Source organism: Corvus moneduloides, chromosome 27 (assembly GCF_009650955.1).
Source record: "Corvus moneduloides isolate bCorMon1 chromosome 27, bCorMon1.pri, whole genome shotgun sequence".
NCBI lineage: Eukaryota > Metazoa > Chordata > Aves > Passeriformes > Corvidae > Corvus > Corvus moneduloides.
The window spans coordinates 1,839,681-1,855,881 of record NC_045502.1 but is presented as its reverse complement, the minus strand read 5'-3'; the positions used below and the strand labels follow the sequence as shown (position 1 = coordinate 1,855,881).

General features: G+C 50.6%; 1 protein-coding gene and 1 long non-coding RNA gene across 3 annotated transcripts in view; one reads left to right on the top strand and one right to left on the bottom strand.

Annotated features, from left to right (window-relative positions):
• Positions 1 to 16,201, top strand: part of LRRTM4 (leucine rich repeat transmembrane neuronal 4) — a 200,100-nt gene that overhangs the window by 55,139 nt on the left and 128,760 nt on the right. The window lies entirely within an intron of this gene.
• Positions 247 to 2,537, bottom strand: LOC116435553. Its single transcript, XR_004236795.1, has 2 exons — positions 2,074 to 2,537; positions 247 to 948 (listed from the first exon to the last, which is right to left on the bottom strand). It is a non-coding gene; the product is annotated as an uncharacterized LOC116435553 (long non-coding RNA).

The window sequence follows — 16,201 nt, the reverse complement described above, 5'->3', positions numbered from 1 at the left end:
GGAAGCCGGGCAGTGCTGGAGCCACGGGATGCGGGAGGTGGACACGGCAGCACCTGTTGTTGGGAGCTCCTGGAAATGGATGGGATTAGGCTCCAGGCTTTTGTGTGAGCCCATCACTCAGCAGGGGATGCTATAATTATTTTGTACTGGAGGCTGATATAAAATATAGCCATTTTTATTTTTTCTGACTCACATATTTTTTATGGCAACTGCAGAAAAAAGAAAGCAGATAATGCCCAGAGAGGGGAAGCTGGAAATGAACCAGCTTGAAGCTGGAGCATCTGAAAATGAACATTTAAAGTAAAAATCAGGAAGAAAAGGAATAAGTGGGGTTCTTTTTGTGTCCTGATGCATCTGAGAACAAATCAAAGGACCACAGAACTTGTCCAAGGGTCCCCTAATTAACGTGGGATCAAGTGGCACAGTTCAGTCCTGTAGCCTTTTCTCATGTTAATTTTTTTCCCTTACAGTATTTTTTTCATCTCTGCATGTTTTTTTCCAAGGAAACTGGGATTATCCTGGGTGCCTCTCTTGGTGTGGCATGTTCCTGTTGGCAGCTGTTTGGATGGTGCTAATGGACCTCAGCAGCTGCTTTATTATTTCAGGCTGCTTTGAGGGTTAAATTTCCTCACTCATCTCCTTTTGTTGTTATCTGTTGGACAATTAAAGCCTCCAGAGAACCAGAACTCCGGAATTATATCCTGTACACAACTGGAGAGTCCCTGTTTGGGAGGATTTGGAATTGCAGCCAGTCAGGAAACTCAAATAATGAGAAAAGCAGGGGAGATTTTTCATAGATTTACCCCTTTCCCCCACCCTGCATTGACATTCCTAATCCTCAAAAAAAAAGGATTTTAAAGTGAAGAAAAAACCTCCAAAACAACCAAATCCTGGCATGCTTTCCTGGAGCATCTTCTGTGTCTTCCAGCTCAGAAGTGCAAGAAAAACCTGTATGGAGAGAGGGAGATGCCTTTTGAGGCAGTGACAGGGAAATAGGTTTAGGATTTTTACTTAAAAACTTTAAATTTTTATATTATGTGACTATTTTTTTTTAATCTGGGGAGATAAAACCTCAAAAAGACAAACAAACAAATTAAAAATAGTGAGGGGGTGGCTCCTGAACCGGCACGAAGTGATGGCTGTCAGATTATCTCCTGTGCACACCGTCTCTGCAGAGCTGAGTGGGTTTAGGCCGATTTACAGAGCTTCTGCTGCAGACCGGCCTTTGGAACTGCCACGGCTTTCCAGCAGATCCAGGGTCCCTCCAAGCATCTGCTTTGGGATGTTCCCATTTTATGAGAAGGAGTTCTTCACAAATATGGCTGGGGTGGGAAAAATAGAAAATGGGAAATCCTGTCCTGCCCCTGTGGTTTGGAAAAGCCATCAGGTGGGGACGGTGTTAATCTGAGAGAGTCTCTAATTAAGAGGGGTTGGAATTAGGTTATGTCCTTGGAAGGGTTGGGGTGAGCTTGACTCTAAGGTCTGATTTTTCAGGAAAGATTGACTACAATGGCAAGCCTGGTGATAGCCCTGCAATAAATCCGTGAATCCCAAAGGGCAGCTGCCCCCGCAGGTGGTGCCGCAGCTCCGAGCACCTCGCCTCGGTGCCAGTGCCCTGACCGCCAACCCAAGGGATCTTGTGGAGCTCAGAGCTCCTGAGAGGAGAAAGGGAATTGCTGGTGCTGCGGGGACAGCTCGGCAGCCTGACTGCTCCATGGTGTGGCCCATGCCAGGAAAATTAATCCACCAATACCAGGGGTTTATGTCCAAAGAGCAGACAGAGGAGCCCTGTTGCTTTATTCGAATAAAGGAAGAGGCCATGGACATTCCCCTGGGATCTCTCAAACTGCTGGAGGACGCAGCCTCCTTTTTATCCCAATTTCCCGGCTGCATTTCCCTCTCTCTTTCCCCACTGGCTGAGGAACTCGAGAGGCGCAGACTCCCTGAATCCCCTAATACAGACCCCTTCTAACGGGTGCCCCCCTTTTCTTCTCCTTGTGTCAATCAGCGGCATTCCCATGGAATTTACGGCTCCTCCCATTGCTCCTTTCACCTCTCAGCACCTGCTCTTACCTCGCAGCCCCGCCGTTTGTCTGCAAAGACAAATCTCTCTCGTTCCCTCCGCCCGTGCTGAGCCGCTCCGGGCGCAGGGGATGCCCGGAGCCCCTGAGGGTCCCACGCGGAGCTCCCGCTGGCCGGAGCGGAGGCTCGGGCCGCTCCTCTCGGCTCGCACCGGGGCCCGGGAGCTCTGCTCGGAGCCCCGGCGGTGCTGGCACAGCTGCCCCGTGGTTCGCTCAGCGTTCCCGAGCTTTCGGGAAGCGCGGCGTGAACGCTGCGAGTTCTGCTCAGCCGCTGCCGAGGGCCGTGCGGGAGGGCTGCGATTGTTTGTGGGAGATTTGTCCCTTCTAATGAGGACACGCTCCTAATGAGGCGGCGTTTGGGAGAAGGGTTCATTCGGCGTTCCCTACTCCTGTCGCAGCTCGGGGAGCTGGAAGGGCTGGCGGGGCACAAAAGCTCCTGTGCCTCTCTTCAGGACATCTCGGGATTCTCCCTGGCACGGGGCAGGGCGGGCTGAGGGCTGGGAGGGGAAAATGGGAATTAATTCCACATTGCTGGGAGTATTTGTGCCCAGGAATCGATCTGGGGGAGGAATGCAGGGAGCCAGAGGGGCAGCACCTTCCCCCAGGGCTGCAGCTGGGACAGAGGAGTCCCCTGTGCTGCCCTTCAGGGCAGACTGGCGAATTTTGGGGTATTTACCCCAATCACCGACTTCAAAGTGGGGAAAAATCCCTTGGAAGGAGCCACGTAGGCACTGGTTTAAATCCAGTTAACATGGAGGGCAAGAGCAGGGAATCTCAGGTGCCGGATTCGGGGTGCAAAGCAGCAACCTGAGCATCCCCCCCGGGATCCTTGTGCTTCCGTGGTCTGCAGCTGTGTCGGGAGCAGTGCAGATGAGATGAATTCAGTTACCATGGAAATGGAGGCTGCATGGGGAGGGTCCATTGGAGACAGCAAACATGGAAGAATTGGGCTGCTGTGGTGGAAAACCCTGGGTTTGCACAGCAGCTCCAGGTGGGTTTGGAAAAGCACCAGTGCGTTTTCCTTTATTATTATCATTATTATGGTGACACTCAAAGGAGGCACCAAATCATGAGCCTACGGTGGTAGAAGCTGTAGAAACAGAGATCAAAGAGGTGGCCCTGGCCCAAAAAACCCCAAAATGGACGTATTTGTGTCTCTCTGCACAAATACTCTGCTCAAATTACTCCATCTGGCTCCTGAGCCCATCCAACACAAGAACAAACACGGACAGAGGAGCGAACTGAGGATAGAAAGGGCGTGCAGAAGGTGAGGAACAGGCAGAGTTTTACCCAAGCAGAGAATGAGAGACTTGGAAAGAGGAGGAGCATTCAAATCCTCTGCTGAGGTTCATTAACACAGGGCTGGGACAATTAAAGGTGCCCCACTGAGTAACGAGCCAAGGCTCTGGTGGGGCAGGTGCAGCAAACCTCACCAGCATCCCCAGCAAAGGACAGAAACTGCTCTGGGCTGGTGTTTCCCACACACAGAGCTGATGGTGGGAATGCCCTGTAACTGCACTGGGAATTCCCAGGTTTTGCCAATCCCGTCTCCGTTCATTTGCGTTGGGAGCTGTCAGGGCAGGAGAGGCATCCCAGAAAAAAGTGCCCTTTCCCTCGCTGAATTTTATTTAAAACAACCCCAGCACCCTCTAGATCTTTGCCTGTTGGCACAATACGGGGAAAAACCACGGAATATTTTCCAAGCTGAGCATTTTCTGCACATCCTGCAGAACAACTTCACCATTTTTGCAGCCTTTTGTTAATCTGCTCCTTTAAAAGTGCAGATTCCAAGTTGGCTGTTCCTGTTGAGAAACACCTCGATACCTCATAATGAAAATGCTTTTTCATCCTGGAAGGGTCTTAATGAGAGAAGCTGTGACTTGGTGCTGGGTTTGCTGGCAGTGGGACCTCCACAGCCAGGAAATGGGATTTGATTGAGTTGTCTGCCTTGGATGGAGAGGGAGGACGGGAAAGCTCCTCCAGAAAAGGGCTGGCTTGGGAGGGACCGTGAGGAGCCGTTTCTGGCTCCCGGGTTCTGATTGTGTCACTCTGAGGGAGGGGATGGGGCTGTGCCGGCTCCAGGCACAGGGAAGGGACAGGGAGCACCCCCAGGGCAAAGGGGCTTCTGTGGAGCCCAGGTCCCTCTGGATTTCCTTTCTCTGTGTCTCGTGGAAGTGAAAACTGTCCTGGAACAGAAAAATGGCACCAATTCAGAGTTGAGAGTATTTTCCGTTGTAGGAGGACATGGACAATTCCAGCTGGAAACCACTGAGTCATCACCTCAGAGCAGAGGAGATGGAATATCACCAGAAGTCTGTTTTCCTGACAAATGAGGGGACACAATTCATATTTTGCGTTGTTTGTTGAGGTTTTGTGTTTGAACCAGTTGGATAAAGCAAACTGGGGTGAGAATCCTGACACAGCCATTGGACTGAGGCTGGGATGGAATTCCCAGAGCAGCTGTGGCTGCCCCTGGATCCCTGGAAATGCCCAAGGCCAGGTTGGAGCCACCTGGGACAGTGGGAGGTGTCCCTGCCCATGGCAGGGGTGGCACTGGGTGGGTTTTAAGGTCCCTTCCCACCCATCCATTCCATCATTCCATGCACAGTGGCCTTAAACTGCTTTCCTTTCTCTTCCCAACATTCCTGCAGTCAGGATGGAGTCAGACAGCAGCTTCCCAAAAACTCTGGGCTAGCAGGAGCTGGGTGGTGGGACGTGGGCTGAGAGGAGCAGTGGGAGCTCCAAGCCCTGTCCCTGCCAGTCAGGAATGAACTTCCAGCAGGAGGATCCACAGGATCCACATCTGCTCCCTCCCTGGGAGTCCAAACCCCAGAACAGCTCTCATTAAAGAGGTTATTGCTTTAATACAATCAGGAGTTTAATAACGGCACAGACCTCGATAATTCCAGGGAATGGCACAGGGCTGTGAGCTCAGGCTGCAGCTCAGCCTTGGGAGGAGCAGCAGCTCCAGGCAAAAGCTGGACTGTGCTCGAGGAAAATGGGATTTGTTGTGACCTCTCCATCCCAGCCACCTCCACGGGCCCTGAGTTCTGACCTGTGCCTTAAAAACAAACATTCCTTGGGAATTCCGCCCTCTTTGCCAAACAATTCACCGCAAGAGCAGCCCCGTCACTGAGGTGGCTCCGAGCACCGATGGCTTTCGCGGGGGTTTGCGAAACGTGCCCAAGGTCCCTGTAATTGTCTCGATAATCCCTCTCCTCTGTGCCAGGTCAGTGGGGCAAAGCTCAGCTGTACTCTGCAGTGCTGTCAAACACTGGAATCTTTGTGGCACACCTGGGCTGCTGTGGATCTCCCAACAGCACAATTCTCCATCAGGAAATTTTGATTACTACTCAGCCCTCCCTGATGAGACTCAGCAAACAGCTCCAGGCAGGTACAGCCCTCCGGGGAAGGTTGAGTATGGGATCTTTGGGAAGACAAACAGAACAAAGCCATTTCCCCAGCAATATTTTAATCTCCCTTGATTGCTGATTGATTGGATGGACCCCCAAAAATGTGGCACCTTCACAGCCCCTCCCATCCCTCGCTTTAATTTGCACTCTCCCAAATTTCAAACACGTTCTCAAGGTGACTCCATGGAATTTTTTTTTCCTTTCCCTCTTCTCAAATGAGAAGCAGAGGAGTGATGGGAGGCCTGAAATGCAGCAAGTGCTAAACAGATTGGGATTTCTTTTTTGAAGCCATAATAGGGAAATGTTATTAGTGGGAAAATGAAATGCTTGACGTTGGCACTTTCTGGCAGCACAGCGAGAGGAGCTTTGGGGGAAGATTCTTTGCGAGGTATTAATGTCACCTAATCAGCTTCTCCAAGGAGACAGGATCGCACAAATCCTCCCAGGACCTTCCAGCTGGGAGTTCAAAGTGCTTTTCACACAGAGAAGTTTTGGGAAGTCGTTTGAAATGTGAAGATTTCTTAGGGGAATCCTGAGGTTTTAGGTAGCAGCTGAGGGAAGTTGTTCCTCTTCAAGGCAGGATTTAGGGTTGTGTTAAATTTTAGGGCGGTTCTGAGGTCCTGAGCAAGCCCAGCGGGTTTGGGGTGATGAAACTGAGTGAGCTGTGATGGGATTTTCATGGGAATGAAACAGGGAATCCTGTTCTGGGTGGTTATCCCGAGAAATGGGGGGAAATGGATGTTCCAGATCCACCGACTGAGGGAATGTGCGCCTGTGTCTGCCTGGAGAGGAGGCACAGCACCCCTGGGTCACGCTGGGAATTCAGAGAGGCTTCCATCCTCCTGGAAGGGGGCTGCATCCTGGGACAGAGCAGCTACACGGCATAGGAGGCTTCAGGATGGACCAGCGGGGAAAATCTGGGCAGGAAAGTCAAGATTTGGTCAGGATTTGGGTGTAACTGCAGAGAGGGAAGAGTTGCCCTGACCGAAATACAGAGAAAATACAAAAACAACATTCATAAAAATAGTAAAAATATTCATTTCAGACTAATAGTTGATTATAATGAATACTGATTTCATACTAAAGATAGGAATTTGGGGAGCAAAGTGAAGCAAAATGAAGGAAAATGACCAAATGAATTTGGGGAGCTGTGTCTTGAGTGAGAATGGTGAGGAGAATAAACAAGCAGTCCTTTAACAGGGCCTTAGTGAAGTCAAGGCAGTTTTAGGGCTTTTGCAGCACAAACCACGACAGAAAACCCCAATTTCCTGAGGCCTCCCTGTGATCCTGTCACAGACCTGGGACAGAGGAGGTGTCCTTGAGGTGATGGAAAGGAGGGAGGTTTTTGCATTTGTAGGACTTTCATATCCTCAGGCAGCTCCTTTTTTGCTCCTGCCTGGAATTACGGGAGCCCAGGGAGTCTGGGAATTCGTTTCCATGACCTCCTGAGTGATGTTTCCATGGGAGACAGATCCTGTCTCTGCACAGGTGAGGGACTGGGGGAAATCGCAGCTAGATGGGATTGGGATGGAATGCAAATATCCCCATGACACCAAACACCAGAGAGTTTGAGCACCTGGGAGATGATGGAAAAATAACAACCCATTTTCCAGGGAAGGTAACTCGACTTGCTCGGAGGCTGTGTCTGACTGGAGCAGGAATTGGAAAACTCAGCCTTGGAAAACTCAGTTCTGTCTCCAGCCCATCAGTGCTGCTCAGCTCATTGCGATTCCCATTTTCCCGTTCAGAAGTGGTGCTACAGCCCCTGAGTTCCTTCTGTGGCATCTGGAGTGTAAAATTGCCATGATTTCTGTTTATTTCCAGAGCCACAGGTCACTGCCCATCCCTTCTCCCTGAAAACCTGCACTGAAAGATGTTAAAGTTCCAACTCCAACAAAATTCCTGCTGTAAATATCCCCAGGCCTGAAGGGTTTGCCTCTCCTTCCTGAAAGAGCAAGATGAATACAAATGAGAAGAATGAGTTGTGACATAGAAAAGGGAACATTTCTTCCCTGTCTCTGGGGGTTCGATGTGTTCGTTATGCTGGAGAGGGAGGACTTCCCATGGAATGCTGGCCCAGAGCGCTCCCGGGAAGCTCTGGATCACCGGCTGCTTCTGGGGGCAGGCAGATTTTCTTTTTCTTTGCTTTGCTTCCCCTCTTTCTCTGACGTGGGTGGTTTGACCCTTTGCAGCCACGCAGACCCATAGCTCCTGCCATGAACTGGAAAAGAGTTTGGGAGGATTTTACCCTCCTGCATGTCCTGAGAATCCGTTTCTGAAACGTCCCATCAGAGACTCTTTAAGTTTTAAACATTCCACATTTTCCTCTTTGCGTGTTTGGTCCATGGGTTGCAGAGCGCGGCCATCGGGGCTGCACATAAACGCTGACAGAGCGGGTTGGGGTCGTGGCGCTGCAGCTGCGCTGGGAAATCGGCTCCGTTCGGGCTTCGGGGCCAGGAGAGAGCAAAGGGACCTGGGGCGTCACTGGAGCCAGATGTGCTTCTGCGTCATCCCTGAGCCAGATGTGTTATATCCGCCCTAAGGCCACAGGTGCCAGGTCTGCCCTGAGCCAGATGTGCCGTGTCATTCTTGAATCCAGATGTGCCAAGTCAGCCCCGAATCCTGATGTGCCAGCTCAGCCCCAATCCAGCTGTGCCGTGCCATCCCCAATCCAGCTGTGCCTCTCAGCCCCAATCCAGCTGTGCCTCTCAGCCCCAGTCCAGCTGTGCCCGCTCAGCCCCAATCCAGCTGTGCCCGCTCATCCCCAGTCCAGCTGTGCCTCGCATCCCCAGTCCAGCTGTGCCGCTCAGCCCCAGTCCAGCTGTGCCTCGCATCCCCAATCCAGCTGTGCCTCTCATCCCCATTCCAGCTGTGCCGCTCATCCCCAGTCCAGCTGTGCCTCGCATCCCCAATCCAGCTGTGCCTCTCATCCCCATTCCAGCTGTGCCGCTCAGCCCCAATCCAGCTGTGCCTCTCATCCCCACTCCAGCTGTGCCGCTCAGCCCCAGTCCAGCTGTGCCTCGCATCCCCAATCCAGCTGTGCCTCTCATCCCCACTGCAGCTGTGCCGCTCAGCCCCAGTCCAGCTGTGCCTCTCATCCCCAGTCCAGCTGTGCCGCTCAGCCCCAGTCCAGCTGTGCCTCTCATCCCCATTCCAGCTGTGCCTCGCATCCCCAATCCAGCTGTGCCTCTCATCCCCACTCCAGCTGTGCCGCTCAGCCCCAGTCCAGCTGTGCCTCGCATCCCCAATCCAGCTGTGCCTCTCATCCCCAGTCCAGCTGTGCCGCTCAGCCCCAGTCCAGCTGTGCCTCTCATCCCCACTCCAGCTGTGCCGCTCAGCCCCAGTCCAGCTGTGCCTCTCATCCCCATTCCAGCTGTGCCGCTCAGCCCCAGTCCAGCTGTGCCTCTCATCCCCATTCCAGCTGTGCCGCTCAGCCCCAGTCCAGCTGTGCCTCTCATCCCCAATCCAGCTGTGCCTCTCATCCCCACTCCAGCTGTGCCGCTCAGCCCCAGTCCAGCTGTGCCTCTCATCCCCATTCCAGCTGTGCCGCTCAGCCCGCTCCAGGGCAGCCCCGCCGGGCTCAGCGCTGCGGCCTCTTCCGTCATCAGCAGCTCCGAGGAGCGGCCGCCCCTCCCCGGCCGCTGACATCGGCCCAGCCTCGGCAGAGCCTCCCCCGGCCCAGCTGGGCACGGGAACAGCTCCAGCGGGATTCCAGCCTCGCTCCGCCCCGTCGGACTTGGCTTCTCCCGAGCCCTGAGCCCCGCTTTGGCTCCTGCCCGTTTTCCCATCCCGCTCACAGCGAAGGCTGGGCAGGTGTGGGCACAGCCTCCCAAAATTCGGGTTTCATCTGCTTGCGTTTGTCGTTCGCATGGCAGGGACACCCAGAGATCCAACGCGGATTTTGGTGTGGTTTATGCTGGAAAAACAGGACCTGTATTTTTTCAGGGGTTAAAATGAAGATGAATTCAGAGTATGAAGGAATTCTAATGGATGACAGGAGAGAAGTGGGATTTTCCCCCCAGCTCTGCTGATCTCTCATGTGAGCCCCAAAAAGCCCCTCTCAAACGCTTCCTCTGATTCTTTATAGATTAAAATTCTCTGGAAAAAAAATCTCCTTTATGAAAGATGTTCTCATGATCCACGAGCTTTTGCTCTTTAGATATCAGTGTTATTTATAATTAAATAATACACGGAAATTACATTTTCTGCAGCTTGTTTCAATGAATTTTCCTTTTCCTCCCTGGATTACAGGAACAACAAATGGGGATCTCTGCTTTATTTGTGCACTGACGCATCCTCAGTTGTGTGCACAGCCTGAATTTCCCAACATTCCAATGGATAATGCCAGGCTTTATTGATTATTCCTTAAAAATGCATTTCCAAAATGCCTCATTAACTCTGGGGATCAGATTCCTTTGCTGATTTTTCCGTGGAAGTTTTCACAGTGTGGATCCTTTTGGGGATCTCTGGCAGCCTCGTGAAACTCAGTGGGAAGCAGGAAAATGATCCAGGGCTTTGAAAGTGTGGGAATAATGAGAAATGTATGGATTTCAGGAGTCTTGAGAATCTTCTACAACTCTGAGTCCACAGAATATTCCAATTTTTATCCCAAATCCCCACAAAGTCACTGTCAAAACCCAAATATTTTGAGCAAAGTCTAAAATAGGGACTTAAAATGTGGTTTTAGTTCTCAGAGAGGTTGTTCTGAGTGGCAGTAATTTAATAAATTTCATTATTTCAGGGAAAAATCCTGTCTTTAAGTGGTCTCCCCTCGCACAAAACACTTTCCCTCCCGGAGCTGTTGCCACATGTCCCTTTTTCCTCCTGATCCTCATCCCAGGAAGGCTTCAGTGCACAGGAACCGAGTGTCTCAGGAATAGATGGAAAATATGGAAAGGAAGCCAATAATTCCCATGATGGAGAGATTATGGAAAACCTGAGCAGGGAAAAACAAAGGATCCAACACGGAATTTGAGTGGTTTGCTGCAAAATTCTGAATTATTTGAAATTGAGGTGGGAGGTTGGTTTGGGATGTGGAACCAGTGAAACATTCCAGGGGCACTGGCAGTGGAGAGCCCTTGGAGGGAGTTTGGAATGAGGGTGGGCAGGTCTGGAACCTGGCAGAGAACCAGCTCTGAGCTTCACCTGAGCCTTTACAATTCCTTTTTTAAAATTTCCTTCCGATTTCCTTTCTCTTCCGAAATTCCTCCTTTTGTCAGAAGGCATGGGAAAAAAATGGGAAATAGGGGGGAAATAGGAAAAAATAGGAAATAGGAAATTTCCAGCTCACTCAAGCTTTCCCTTGAGGATTTACAAACTCCATCCACACGGTTTTGCTGCTGGGAGAATCCCGCAGGAGCCTGGGGACGCTCTGAGGAAATGCGGAGTGAGGGAAGAAGAATTAAAGCAGGTCGAGACTTCATTCCTGAGCCGCCGTGGCTCCGTCTGAGCTGGCACCGAGGGAAAGCCAGCAGGTGGAGCTTGGAATAGCAGAGCTGGGAGGGGCTCCTCAACTCAGACTTCCTGAAGCACAGTTCAAGTAGAGAAAAGGATAAGAACTATAAATATCGTTAGTTATATTTATTATAATAATGTTATAATAAATGAAGAGGAGATTATTTGCCTGAGCAGCACCTTTATTTGTTTAACTGACTTCTTCTCTTTCTGGGAAGCAGCTCAGGAATTCCATGCGGATGTGCAGTGGGAATATTCCCATCTTCAGCGCTCGTTTCGAGGCAGGAAATGCAGGCAGGAATGGGGATTGCTGGGCGCTGCCAGGGGCTGCTCAGACAGATTTTAACGGATTTGCAGGAAGCATTCTCAGAGGCGCTTTGGAAAATTTGCCTTGGAAATGAGCGATTGGAATTATGGAAGCAGCAACCACTGGGACTCAGACATGGGAACAGGAACTCACTGCCTGTAGAATGGGCCTGTAATTTTGGATTTTGAAGTCTTTAATGCCAAGCAGCAGATCAGAGGGAAGTTGACACCAAGTTAAATTCCTCATCAGAATCCTTTTGCTGACATCATCCGGCTGGCAAACCCAAGCCGTTGTTTCCATAGAAGAAATACAATTTTAGACAAAGACGTGGCCTGGAAGCTTGGATCATCTCAGCATTCCAGCTCCAGAGCAGCATCTCCTGTCCAGCATTTCCAGCAGTGAGCAGTGCTCTGCTTTGCTTTGATTTTATGATTTTAGGACTCACAGTGTTGCTTCCTGACATTCCTGTGATTGCCCTTCACCTTCTCCTGGAGGAAATTCCACTCCCGGGGAAAGACTTTTATGATTATGCAGATTCTCTTTTCTTTGTTCCTTAATTCCATTTAATATTTTCTCCAGCCTAAATCCAACAGATCCAGGTATTTTCTGGGCAGGGGTGAGAGCTGTGGATCCTGCAGACTTTCTGCTTAAAACCAAACCAAAGCAGCTCTAAGCTCCACGACCCAAAACCCAAAGCCTTCCCTCCTTTTCCCGTGCTTTGATCCATCCCCCATCCTCTGGGAGCCATGAAGATGCTGCCCCATTTCTCTCCTTATTTAATCACTTTTTGGTTGAGTGCCCGGTGAATTCTGCTGGTTTTAATGCTTTGTAAAGAGGAATTGTGTGATCCAGTGTAATTTTCCGGATTAAATTCCCTCCGTGAGTTTTCTGGGACGGGATTTGACCCCTGTGGCCGCTGTGAAGGATCCCGCCCCTTTCCCGGGTGTCCCTTCCAAGGGGGTTCATTGACTGATTCATTACAAGTGGACGTTAATGAGGCACCTCTGGATTTTACACTATTTTCAGGCTGCAATCCAAATTTTCCAGCTCAAGCCATGGCAGAAATTCCCAATGGGAATTTGTCTTGTTTCTGTTTCTTTTGGCCCCAATTCAGCAGGTTTGTGCTCATCTCCTGTGGCTGGATCTGGGCTGTGGAGATTCATCCAAGGGATAAAAGAATAAGTTGCTCCTTTCAGGAAAAATTAGAAAATCTGGGAAATTTCGCTCCTTTTTATGGACACAAAATTCCATGTATGTGCTGGTGTAGGAACTGAAAGATTCAGGGGAGGATAATCCAAAAGAGATGGAATTTTTCAGGGAGCATGCAGAAGGATTGAAAGACCTGAGCATTAAAGAGCCAAACAGCAGCCAGGGAAGATAATTTTGAGTCATTATGCACCGGATTTTCCAAAGAGAAAAGTATCTCCTGGATAACAACCCCTGAAAGCAAAGGGGACTTGCGTATTTTAAATCTTATAATTCCACCCTGGATTTTCAAAGGAGTTTAGCATGTGGAATGCTGATGAGAACCCAGCAAAAAGGAAAGGAGGTGGGAGAAAAAGGAAATTATTTTTCCTCTCCTGGAAGTTTTGCTGAGAATGAAAAGCATTTTATGTCCAGATCCCGATTTGCTTGAATTTAGGGGAACACAGGAAGGAGCAGGGGTTTCTGGGAAGAGGAATAATTCTGTATAAAAAGGGTTGGAAGAGCAGACAAAGTCGATCAGATCCAGGAGAAAACTTCCCCCCGGGAGCTCAGGTACCACCGGGACACACTTGTTTGGCTCTGGAGCACAAGGACATTTTCAAACAGGGCTCTTCCATTAGGAAAGCCCTGGAACAGGTCCCACCTGGAATTTCTAGGTCTGGGATCAAGTTTCATAAATCGTGGGATATCCGTAGTTTGCTTTTTCTTCAGAGTCAGGATAAATAAAGTGAGAGCCAGGCCTTAAAACTTCGATTGTGTCAAATTTTAGCATCTTGAGTTTCTGTGGCGCCTCCAGCCAGTGGCCAATGGCAAGGAAAGGGCAGCTCAGGGCTGTGGGACAGAACTGCCGTGGGCTGCACAATTCACAGATCCAGGGAGAGGGACTGGGGACAAGGAGTGGAGGGACAGGACACAGAGAATGGCTTCCCAGTGCCAGAGGGCAGGGATGGATGGGATATTGGGAAGGAATTCCTGGCTGTGAGGGTGGGGAGGGGCTGGGATGGAATTCCCAGAGCAGCTGTGGCTGCCCCTGGATCCCTGGAAGTGTCCAAGGCTGGGTTGGAGCCCCCTGGCACAGTGGGAGGTGTCCCTGCCCATGGCAGGGGTGGCACTGACTGATTTTTACCATCCCTTCCAACCCAAACCATTCCGTGATTCCGAGAATTCCCCAGCCTGGAAACCCCTGTGTCCCACTGAGATCTCCCTGAGCTGGGCCTGTGCCGCCCTTTGCTCTCTGCTCCCGTCTCTGTTCCCACTGCAGCCCTCGGAGCAGCGAGTGCAAATCAAACTCGTCCTCTTTGCCCTCTGTTCAGCGTCGTGCCCAGAGCTCCAGAGCCATCGAGCAGAACGTTCAGCCAGTAAATACCAGTGAAAAGGATCCCTTTCATTTGCAGTTCTATTAGTGGAAGGCACAGTTAACAATTCCAATCCAGGGAGAAGGATAATTGCAGGAGCTGATTGCCAGCCATCCTCCGATGTTGACTCACAGGGCAAAACGAGGGAGAGTGAGAAAGAGAAGCTAAAATTATAGCCCAAGTCTCTGAGGAATATTAATGTAATAGTTTTAACATGATCCTGCTCACAGTTTATCAAGGAATGGTAATGACAAGGAGGGCAAAGCTCTGATAATTTTTGCAGCATTCCTCTTTGCTTGGGATAATTGGGACTCAATGCTCGCTTTGAAAACGAATGAAATTTTCACAGGTGGGGATGTTTTTATAATTTTTTTGTTATTCAGGTGCAGATTTTGGGCTGGGGAAGTGCACTGTGGAATGTTAATCTTGTTTGCTGAAACATTGATGTGCCGAGCCCTGCAGACACTGCACAGCGAGGGATCCTTCCCTGTGGGAACACATTGTTAGGAAATCCCTGGGATCGCTCGGAGCAGCTCGTTAGCGACGCAAGGTGGGGTCATTTGGGTTGATTCAAAGATAAAATGTCCGTGACAGCCCCAGTCGAGGCTCTGGGCTCCCCATGCCTGGCACTGCCCCAGCACCACGCACAAACCGCTGCCCTGGAGGAGCCGCGTGCTCCCGGTGGATGAGGGAACATGGGATCAGGGAGCGGCCCCAGCAGAGCTGGGTGAGGAGCAGAACTCAGCTCAGGGCCAAGGCCTGAATGGTTTGTGGGCACTGAAGTGAAGATCAGCCTGAGCCCTGTCAGACTCCATCCCTGTGCCCTGGGCAGGGTCCGTATTTGGGATGTGCCGGAGCCACAACATGGATTTGGGGAGCTCCAGCATCACAGGGACTGACTGAGGCACCTGGGCCGCTCCTTCCTCAGAGGGTGGTCGCGTGTCACTCCTGGAGAGCCACAAGAGTCCCAAAGAAATCAGAACCTGCTGTGAGTCTGAGCTGAGAACAGGGAACAGGAATGTTCCGGCTGTGTCCAGTGGGATGGATGAGTGGGAGCCCGGCTCTGCTCAGCCCCATGCGTGGCCTCTCCAGCTCCTCTCCTGGGGAATCCTGGGTGTTTTATTCCTTCAGGAGGGTCTGGCTGCAGCTGGAATGTTGTGGGCAGCACCTGGCACTTGAGCTAAGGAAGGGCCACCCTCCAGCCAGCGAGGGAAATAATGAATAAAATTTTAAAAATTAAAATAAAATATAAAATAAGCTCTGTCCTCTCAGGTGATTTACCTACAAGCCCCACACCCTCTGTCACAAACACACGTTAACCCTTCCGGGAGTGGGACCAAACAGGAGTTCTGTGCTGTCATTTCTAAGGCAGACTACACTTTTCCCCATTCCCAATGCAATTCCAGGTAAACTTATTTTTAACTCTCCTGCTTTTCTCCTTCCCCTGAACCCAGGTTATTGTTTGCTGTTATCTGCTCGTGCATCCCCCTGCCCAGCCCACGTGTTCTGTACACAGAACACACCAATTTCTCTTGGGTTTGCTCTTCCCCCCAGTGCCCGGCAGTTAATGAGGCCAGGCCAGACTAAAACACATCCTCATGTGCTGTCTGGAGCAGGCAGAAAGCAAACGCTGCGTGTTCAGGTGGGGCTGATGGGTTCTGGCAGAAGAAAGCACCTCCTGGCTGTTCATTCCTGCTAATGAGATATGAAATAGGTTCCCATTGCCCTGGGGTGACTGCGGTGCTCACTCCACCAGGCTGCAGTGGACAGAGATCCATTAAAAGTTTTAAAACACCTGCTGGGTTAGAGAAACCTTCTTGGAGGGGGTGTCAGCTTTCCCTCACTTGTGTCCAATTAATTAATTTAATAATTAAGCCGTTCAGGCTTGACTGGGGCACCCAGAAAACAAAGGTGCCTCCCCTCCCCTCAGCACTTTCCCTGGTGGCCAGCACAGAAATCCTTCTCTGAATTACTGCTGACTCTGCCTTCGTGCTGCTCTGGGGATTCATGCCTGGCTACTGCTCCTTTGGATATTTTAAAATCTTTTAAATTTGGATTTTAAAACTCTCCTTGGTGCTATTTGCTTCCTCAGGAGTTCTGTACTCAGGATAAGCTGCTCACTCTTTTGCGATGGCATAAATAGACTGACGATTTAAAATCTCGTGCTGGAGGAGGTTTTCTCCAGCCTACCACTCATTTTTGGCCATCTTGCTGTATTCATCCCAATTTTCCAAACCTCTCTGTAGACTGCAGCACAAAACTGGACATCTCAGCCATGTAATTCTGGGTCTCCAAACAGGGGCAAGGGTTGAGGAGGAACTCAGGATTTATATTTCGCACACCTCTTTCTACTCAGATAAATCCATTCCCTGCCTCTGCCGGTGC